The 9,175-nt window shown below is 46.9% G+C and overlaps 1 long non-coding RNA gene across 1 annotated transcript; it reads left to right on the top strand.

Moving 5' to 3' along the window:
* The first annotated feature begins 521 nt into the window (after window positions 1-521).
* LOC309366262 lies at window positions 522-1,398 on the top strand. Its single transcript, XR_014166622.1, has 2 exons — window positions 522-757; window positions 1,175-1,398. It is a non-coding gene; the product is annotated as an uncharacterized lncRNA (long non-coding RNA).
* The last annotated feature ends 7,777 nt before the right edge of the window (window positions 1,399-9,175 follow it).

Below are 9,175 nucleotides of genomic sequence, written 5' to 3' on the forward strand. Positions count from 1 at the left end.
CGCTGCCGTCGCCGGGCAGGGCTCTAAGAGGCGTGGGCGGGCCGGGGCAGGGTCCCTAAATCCCGGAGCGCGGAGCTCCGCCCCCTGCCATCCCGAGAGGGGGGGAGGGAAGGGGAGAGGGAGAAAGGGGAGGGGGATGCCTGGCGCGCAGCCTTGTAAGGCGAAGAAGGACGGGGAAGCCAGGCGCGCCCTCGAGGAGGCGGGAAGGCAGGGGCGCATCTCCAGCAGCGCGCCAGCTGGGGGGGGGGGGGAATCGCGTTGAAAAATATTGGGAGGGGGTGTCAATCACCACCAAAAAATAGTTACCCCGCCGAAAAAAAGCGGCGGGCGGACGGGGGGGGGGTGAATGATGACCTCCGATGGGGCGATGGTTCCCCATTTTGCAGAAACGCATTGCGCGCTCCGTCGTGGAACGAGTCGGCTGGAATGAATGGCCGGGGGGCGTTGGGGTTGGGAAACGTTGATGATCGCTGCTGATGCTGCTGCTGGCAAAGGGGTACCCAAGGATGGTGGGGGGTGGGAAGAAATTCTGCCCACCTTTCCCCCCCTCCCACACCAACTTCATTAACAAGGGGACCCCGAACTTGGGGACCCCCTCCGAAGCTGTGCCAGAGTTCCGCAGTCGTTTGGCAGCGCTCTGGGTCATGGAGGAATCAGACGCGGGGTTCGTAGCAGACACCCACAAATCGAACCTTGTCCAAGTCGCTTTAAAGTTTGGCAGAGAAAACCCCATGTTTTGCAGCGACCTACACACTGAGTTATTGATAGGTATCGCCCTAAAACCCAACATTGTCCGATTCATTTCTGGACATGGGTGTAGCCAGGATATATGGGGGGAATGCAGGACCAAGTTATTGGTCATTCAATTGGTCAGTTAAGCAATTTTATTTATTTACTGTATGGGGAGCAGCTGCACCCCCTGGCTGTGCCCATGGACACCCCCCCCCCGACTTTTAGAAACTGATGGTTTGAAAGATCGGTTAATAACAATTAATAATGCATTTTATCTTAATTTAGTAAACAATGAAGGCGCTGTGAAATTTTTCAACATCCTCATTTAGCATGCCCAAAGAGCTGTGCGGATAAATATGTGTTTACTATAGATAACCACCTGGAAAAAAATGGAATTACAGCTTTGATTGTTCATTTAACACTGATGTTGTGTTCATTCCAGTTGTCATGGACTTACCTTGGAGACCAGGGATTGAATCCTACCACTCACACAGCCGTGAAACTCACTGGGCGATCTTGGGCCATCCACCATCTCTTAGCCTAACCTACCTCAAAGGGTTGTTGTGAGGAGGAAATGGAGAGGAGGAAAAGAACCTTGTACACCAGCTTGAGCTCTTTGGAAGAAAAAACATGGTATATAAATGTAATAAATAAATAATAGTCAAATCTAAAATGTCATTCACATTTTTCAGAGGACTGTCCGTAGAAAGAACATATATTTATGTACCTCTAACATGCTCAAATTGGTACAAGTTTTCAGCGCCTTCCCAATTTTATTTTTATTTTAAAGCAATGTAAGGAAAGTTCAGAGGGACACAGGTGGTGCTGTGGGTTAAACCACAGAGCCTAGGACTAGCCGATCAGAAGGTCAGCAGTTCGAATCCCCATGACGGGGTGAGCTCCCGTTGCTCGGTCCCAGCTCCTGCCAACCTAGCAGTTTGAAAGCACATCAAAGTGCAAGTAGATAAATAGGTACCGCTCCAGCGGGAAGGTAAACGGCATTTCCGTGCGCTGCTCTGGTTTGCCAGAAGCGGCTTAGTCCTGCTGTATGCCAGCTCCCTCGGCCAATAAAGCGAGATAAGCGCCGCAACCCCAGAGTCGGTCACAACTGGACCTAATGGTCAGAGGTCCCTTTATCTTATTAAGGGAAGTTCATGGTATTAGTTGTCACATCTTAAAATGTAAAATAAAGTATGCCCAATAAAAAGTATGTCCAAGTACTGGTAATTATTAAAATTTGTTTGAAAATAACATATAAACCACATTAAGTATGCTTCCTATAAGTTGGCCCTAATTAAATATTTTAGTTCATCTACATTGGCTAATGGGGGGAGGGGTCAGAAATACTGCATATAAAATTAACATGGCACTTGTTTAGTTTTTAGTTTTTTTAGTTTATTAAAATTAAGTCAAGCATGTTACATCAGATCTCTCATCAATTTAGAGTGAAGATAAAAATTCCAGAAAAAAATATATCGGTTTCCTTTTTTTAATTCAAAATATTTCAGGAAACACACACAGTGCCTACCAGGCCAAGCAAAATGACAGGTTTGACCTGCCTCTTTGGCATCCCGTATGTAGGTTTGTTTGTTAACACAAAAACCCTGTTGAGCATGAAGTTACCAGCATGGATTCTGTGCGTGTTTCTACATGCCAAGTTTTAAAACAGGTGTAGTAGGGCACACTTGCACTTGAAACACAGTACAGTATGCTGCCTTGAATATGGATACCAACTTTTAAGTCTAATATCACCCTCAGCCTTCAAATCGCATTGTTTCATATTTTGACATCTTGCCTGGCCCCTTTTGGAAGTGGGTTTTGGTGATCACGGGACACGGGTGGCGCTGTGGATTAAACCACAGAGCCTAGGACTTGCCGATGAGAAGGTCGGCAGTTTGAATCCCTGCAACGGGGTGAGCTCCCGTTGCTCGGTCCCTGCTCCTGCCAACCTAGTAGTTTGAAAGCATGTCAAAGTGCAAGTAGATAAATAGGTACCACTCCAGCGGGAAGGTAAACGGTGTTTCTGTGCGCTACGCTGGTTCGCCAGATGACCTGGAAGCTGTACGCCAGCTCCCTCGGCCAATAAAGCGAGATGAGCACCGCAACCCCAGAGTCGGCCACAACTGGACCTAATGGTCAGGGGTCCCTTTTCCTTTACCTTTGGTGATCACACCTTGAGAGAAGTCCAGCAGGCATGTTTACATTTAAAACATCGATCTACGTTTTAGGTATGAATACCAGCTTGAACCCAAATCCATTTTCAAAAAACGAGAGAGAAATGTAAAACAGGTGGTAACACACAACAATTGAAGTGAGACTTCTTGGATAGTGTTTTTTCCTAGCACACTGAAGCACACAGTCCATGAGGCAGTTCTGCTGGCCAACCCCGCTGACATTTCATTGTGCCTGAGGTAAATTCTCAGCTGACAGCTACATTAAATGGGAGTCAAAACCTGCCCCATGAGCTGGTATTTTTAGCTTTTTGGGGGTAAGATCATCTTTGACTTGTGATCAAATCTGGGGAGGGGTATATGCTGGGCGCTTTTTTTCAGTCGGAACTCTCCGGAACTCAGTTCCGGCATCTCTCATATGGGTGCCATTGCCATTATAAAAGAACAAGGGTGAGTTCCAGCATTTCTTTTCTAGAAAAAAATAGCACTGGGAATATGAGACAACTGTGGAAGGGGTTCTGATCAAGTGCTCCTGCCTGCTGGCCTATTTCTCTTTGAGCGCAAATGTACAAGTATCAGCTAGAAAAAGGAGCTCCTCAGGGCGTTACCACATTATGTATTTGCTGAGCATTCACCCTAATTTGTTTGCCGGAAGCTTAGGTGACTGTGGGCTATTTAATGAGCGATCCACCTGATTTGTTTGCTTGGGAGACTAAGCGAAAATGTGTAAAAGTGTTAGTCCATCCTTCGCACTGCATTTCCCTGATTGCAAAAAGCCTGGTCTTTTGTTTGTTACACAAGAGTTCCCAATCAATTATAACTGTGCGACTTGAAATTGCAGGAATATGTGATTGAATTCCACCTGAAAACAGCCATCCGTCTGGAAGTGGCCTCACATCCTTTTGCTAAAAAACAAAAACGAAACAGGACTAAGGGAAAGGAGAAAGATGCCTGCTGAAAATGTCAGTATCACTTTACCCCAATTGACAGGTTCTCATGCAGGATACACACAGCTTTGTTTGCTGAGATCTCAATCGTTCATCAGCCCAACAGATAGGTGATCTTGTGTGTGTGATCATCCAAGAAAGCGGAGTCAGTTTAGGAAAGCAAACATTTGAGAAACACTCCACTCTAAATGCGCTCTCACAAGGAAGTGTCAGGGGACTCATTTTCCGCATGGCAACGTTCACAATGTGAACTGCGGAAAGTAGTTCGTCCCATAATTTTTCTGCATGCCATCAACATTGTACACACACACACAAAACGCTTCCGGAAGAGAGACAACTTTCGTTGTTTCCACACTCGAGCTTTCTGGAGCTCTTGAGGGACTGCTTTTCTACAATTAGAAAAGATGTGCTGTTCTTCAGTTCTTTGTGATGCCAAGGTGAGACATTTGCCATAAGGGTTGTTGGTGTGACTACGCTCGCAAGGGTGACGAGATCATTAAAAGTGATGAGATAGGTGACACTTCTTTACACATCAGAGCTCACGAGAAAGCCTTTGAGCACGGATGTGAAAGGAACAATTATTTGAGGCTGAACAGATGTCTGCACAAATTATGCTGGTTGTTTATGCATACACCATTTTCTGGAGTTCTATAATCCACGCTGAAAGACATGATGAAAAAGCAGCTTGCTTGAAGAATCAGGTTTTGCCAGTCAAACTCCGTAGGTGGCCTTATATATTCTGATGAGGTGTCTCTTCAGCTGAATGCAGAAGCAGTATTTTAAATTTGCCCCTTTGGTAGAGAAATTGTTCGGAAAGCAGCTATCGTTTTGCATTGCCATATTGTAGGTAGGCAGTTTCAAAGATTCTGTGAAACTCTCATGCTCAGCACCCACTAACACTGTTGTGCCTGACTGACGGTATTGAACTGCCAACTGTATGGATTATGCTGTTTTTGATATGCATCTTTTGGGCAGCAACTCTTGAATGCTCCTAAAAGTACAAAGCAACATGGCTGATTCATAGGTCAGGATATGTGCATTATATGCGTGGTGACTGGAAGGCGCCAAAGTGTGGTCAAGAATGAGGAAAATGTACAAGTGACTAGCTCTGAGAACACCTTCTATGACAATGATGCTGATGACAATTGGATCTGCCCTGCAGGTGAATAGTCACAGAAGCATGACGTTTGATACTGACTTCAGCCAGCAAACCAAAGGCTAAGTTATTGTTACCGTATTTTTTGCTCTATAAAGGGGAAATGTGTGTGCGTCTTAGGGAGCAAATGCAGGCTGCGCAGCTATCCCAGAAGCCAGAACAGCAAGAGGGATTGCTGCATTCACTGCGCAGCGATCCCTCTTGCTGTTCTGGCTTCTGAGATTCATAATATTTTTTTATTGTTTTCCTCCTCCAAAAACTAGGTGCGTCTTATAGAGCGAAAAATACGGTAATTGTTTAAGATGTAAAGTTACATTCATATTGTCATGTTTTATGTTTATTGTGGCATTATAGGGGAAATAGCAACCTTACCCCCAATGTTTTTGGCTCTTTGTACATATGATAGTCAGGCAGGGACATGGGTGGTGCTGTGGTCTAAACCACAGAGCTTAGGGCTTGCTGATCAGAAGGTTGGCGGTTCGAATCCCCACAACAGGGTGAGCTCCCTGCTCCTGCCAACCTAGCAGTTCAAAAGCACGTCAAAGTGCAAGTAGATAAATAGATATCGCTCCAGCAGGAAGGTTAATGGCGTTTCCGTGCGCTGCTCTGGTTTGCCAGAAGCGGCTTAGTCATACTGGCCACATGACCCGGAAGCTCCCTCGGCCAGTAAAGCGAGATGAGCACCGCAACCCCAGAGTCATTCGTGACTGGACCTAACGGTCAAGGGTCCCTTTACCTTTACCTTTACATATGATGGTCAAACCTCTACAGTAGACATTAACTGACAGAAAGCAATTGCCAAGTTGCTAATAGATTTCAAATTGTTAGGGCTTAAACTGGGGCCAGCTCAATACATTTTTGTCCTTGAGGTGAACAACAAAACAGCTCTCTCTCGCCGCCAGGTAAGAAGGGGTGAGTGAAGATGTACATCAGGATCAAGGAGTGGATAAATATCTCCATCGGGGACAGGTAAAGGTAAAGGTATCCCTGCCCATACAGGCCAGTTGTGTCCGACTCTAGGGTTGTGCGCCCATCTCACTTAAGAGGCCGGGAGCCAGCGCTGTCCGGAGACACTTCCGGGTCACGTGGCCAGCATGACGAAGCTGCTCTGGCGAGCCAGCACCAGCGCAGCACACGGAAACACCGTTTACCTCCCCGCTATAAAGCGGTACCTATTTATCTACTTGCACTTAGAGGTGCTTTTGAACTGCTAGGAGGGCAGGAGCTGGGACCGAATGACGGGAGCTCACCCCGCCGCGGGGATTCGAACCGCTGACCATGTGATCAGCAAGTCCTAGGCACTGAGGTTTTACCCACAGCGCCTCCCGCGTCCCTTATCTGGGACAGGAGTGGGGATCAAATCAATCTTAATCAATGGTTGAAGTGGGAATCAAAGATTGTTGTGGGATTGAAAGGGGCCCACCCTGAATCACACTGGGTGAGTGCAAAGCCCAGGAGACACCAGAGGGCAGTCCCTAGGGCTGGGAGGAAAAAGAAGAAGAGTTTGGAATTGATATCCTGCTTTATCACTACCCAAAGGAGTCTCAAAGCGTCTAAAATTCTCCTTTCCCTTCCTCCCCCACAACAAACGCTCTGTGATGTGAGTGGGGCTGAGAGACTTCAGAGAAGTGTGACTAGCCCAAGGTCACCCAGCAGCTGCATGTGGAGGAGCGGAGACGCGAACCCGGTTCCCCAGATTAGGAGTCCACCACTCTTAACCACTACACCACACTGACCAGCAGCACCTCTTATTTCCTGAGAGGCCACTGTAGAGGCAGCATGGATGTTGCTGAAAGGAGGTGCGAGATATGGCCTCAAAGGACAGCTCTACAGCTATCTGTGAAACTCTCATGCTCAGCACCCACTAACAATTTGAAATCCCTATTTTCATCAGAAAAATGTTGGAGGGGCCATAACTTTTAGTGTCATAAGCTGGTGTAGTAACCAAGAGATTGATTAGGATGCCTCTGGTCTGAATTGTGCTTTTGGTATGAACTTATTAGGTAGCCCCACTCCCAGTGCAAAGATAATAATACAGATCTATTTCACAGGGTTAAGGTAAGAATTACAATATAATACATGTGGAGTGCTTTGTATACTCCAGAGCACTATATAAATGCTAATTCTTCTAGAGAGGTAGCTATGTCAGTATGCTGCAGTAGAAGCAAATCTTACTTTGAGCACCGTAATAACTGGCAAATTTATGGTGGCAGAACCTTTCATGACCCACTTTGAGCCCACTTTGTCTAGGGTGAAACAAGTCTCTTAATTAAGACTTAATAAAAAACAGATATCACATAATGCACAACGCATTAATATGTCACTACAAATAATATATAACCCACAGAAAATATACTATTAATACAGACAATTCCTAACAATGAATATACATACGTGTGTGTGTGTGTTCTGGTTGGTTTTATTTTAGTAATTACTGTTCTGTAATATGATGAAGAGAGTCAGTTTTTCTTTACATTTATTGGCTTGAGAACTGCAAATTATTGAATGCAAAGTATGTTAACTATGGAGTATGTTAAGTTAAGTATGTTAACTTGTTTTCTACAAGGGTACTATTTCTTCCATATGTGCTGTGTAAGAAAGATCTGGAGCGTTACATGGCAGGACAGCCTCGAACAAATATGTGTTCTCCCAAGCCCACATTCCCAGCAAGTCCAGTCAAAGGCGATTATGGGGTGTGGTGCTCATCTCATTTTCAGGCTGAGGGAGCAGGCGTTTATCCACAGACAGATTTCTGGCTCATGTGGCCAGGATGATGAAACCGCTTCTGGCACAACGGAACACAGTGACAATTGCCAGAGAGAACAGAAATGCCGTTTACCTTCCCGCTGCAGGGGTACCTATTTATCTACTTGCGCTAGAATGCTTTCAAGCTGCTAGGTTGGCAGAAGCTGGGACAGAGCAACGGGAGCTCACCTCATTGCAGGGATTTGAACTGCCGACATTCCAATTAGCATGCCCAATCAGCAAACTTTTTCAGCAGGGGGCCTGTCCCCTGCCCCTCAGACCTTGGGGCGGACGGCGGACTATATTTTTTGGGGGGAGGGAGAAATAATTCCTACGCCCCACAAATAACCCAGAGATGCATTTTAAATACAGTGGACACTCGGGTTGTGAATGTGATCCGTGTGGGATGCATGTTCGCAACCCGCAGTGTTTGCAACCTGCAGCGGCACGTCTGTGAACGTGTGGGTTGTGATTCGGCGCTTCTGCGCATGCACAACCCCCGAAACCTGGAAGTAACCTGTTCCAGTACTTCCGGGTTTCAGTGGGTCCGTAACCTGAAAAAACGCAACCTGAAGCATGTGTAACCCGAGGTATGACTGTAAAAGACACATTCAACTCATGTAAAAACACGCTGATTCCTGGACTGTCTGCGGGTCAGATTTAGAAGGCGATTGGGCCCCCGGGCCTTAGTTTGCCTATCGATACCCAAGAGGCTCAGTGCTTTAGACCACAGCGCCACCCGCCTCCCTCATACAGTGGTACCTCTAGATACGAACGGGATCCGTTCCAGAGCCCCGTTCACATCTAGAAGCAAACGCAACTACCGACGGCACGTCTTCCCATGCACGTGTCGTTTTTTGCTGCTTCTGTGCATGCGCGTGACATCATTTTGAGCGTCTGCGCATGCTCAAGCGGCGAAACCCGGATGTAACACGCTTCGTTACTTCCGGGTTGCCACAGAGCGCAACTTGAACGCGCTCAACTCGAAGTGTATTCAACCCGAGGTATGACTGTACAGTGGTACCTCGGGTTACATACCAGCTTCAGGTTACAGACTCTGCTAACCCAGAAATAGTGCTTCAGGTTAAGAACTTAGTTTCAGGATGAGAACAGAAATCGTGCTCCGGCAGCAGCAGGAGGCCCCATTAGCTAAAGTGGTGCTTCAGGTTAAGAACAGTTTCAGGTTAAGAACGGACCTCTGGAACGAATTAAGTTCTTAACCCGAGGTACCACTGTATCCAGCTTTCCTTGTTGGACTACAACTCCCAGCATCCCTAGCTAGCAGGACCTTTGGTCCAACAGCAGCGGGAGACCCGAGTTTGAGAAACACTGCAGGGCGGAACTCTTTGTCTCCGGCTGCGGGGAGGTGGAGAGAACCGGTGCAGCGACGCTCCCGGTCCGGGTGACGGCGCCGCCTCCGCCAC

Source organism: Podarcis melisellensis, assembly GCF_964234715.1.
Source record: "Podarcis melisellensis genome assembly, chromosome: 3".
NCBI classification, from domain to species: Eukaryota; Metazoa; Chordata; class Lepidosauria; order Squamata; family Lacertidae; genus Podarcis; species Podarcis melisellensis.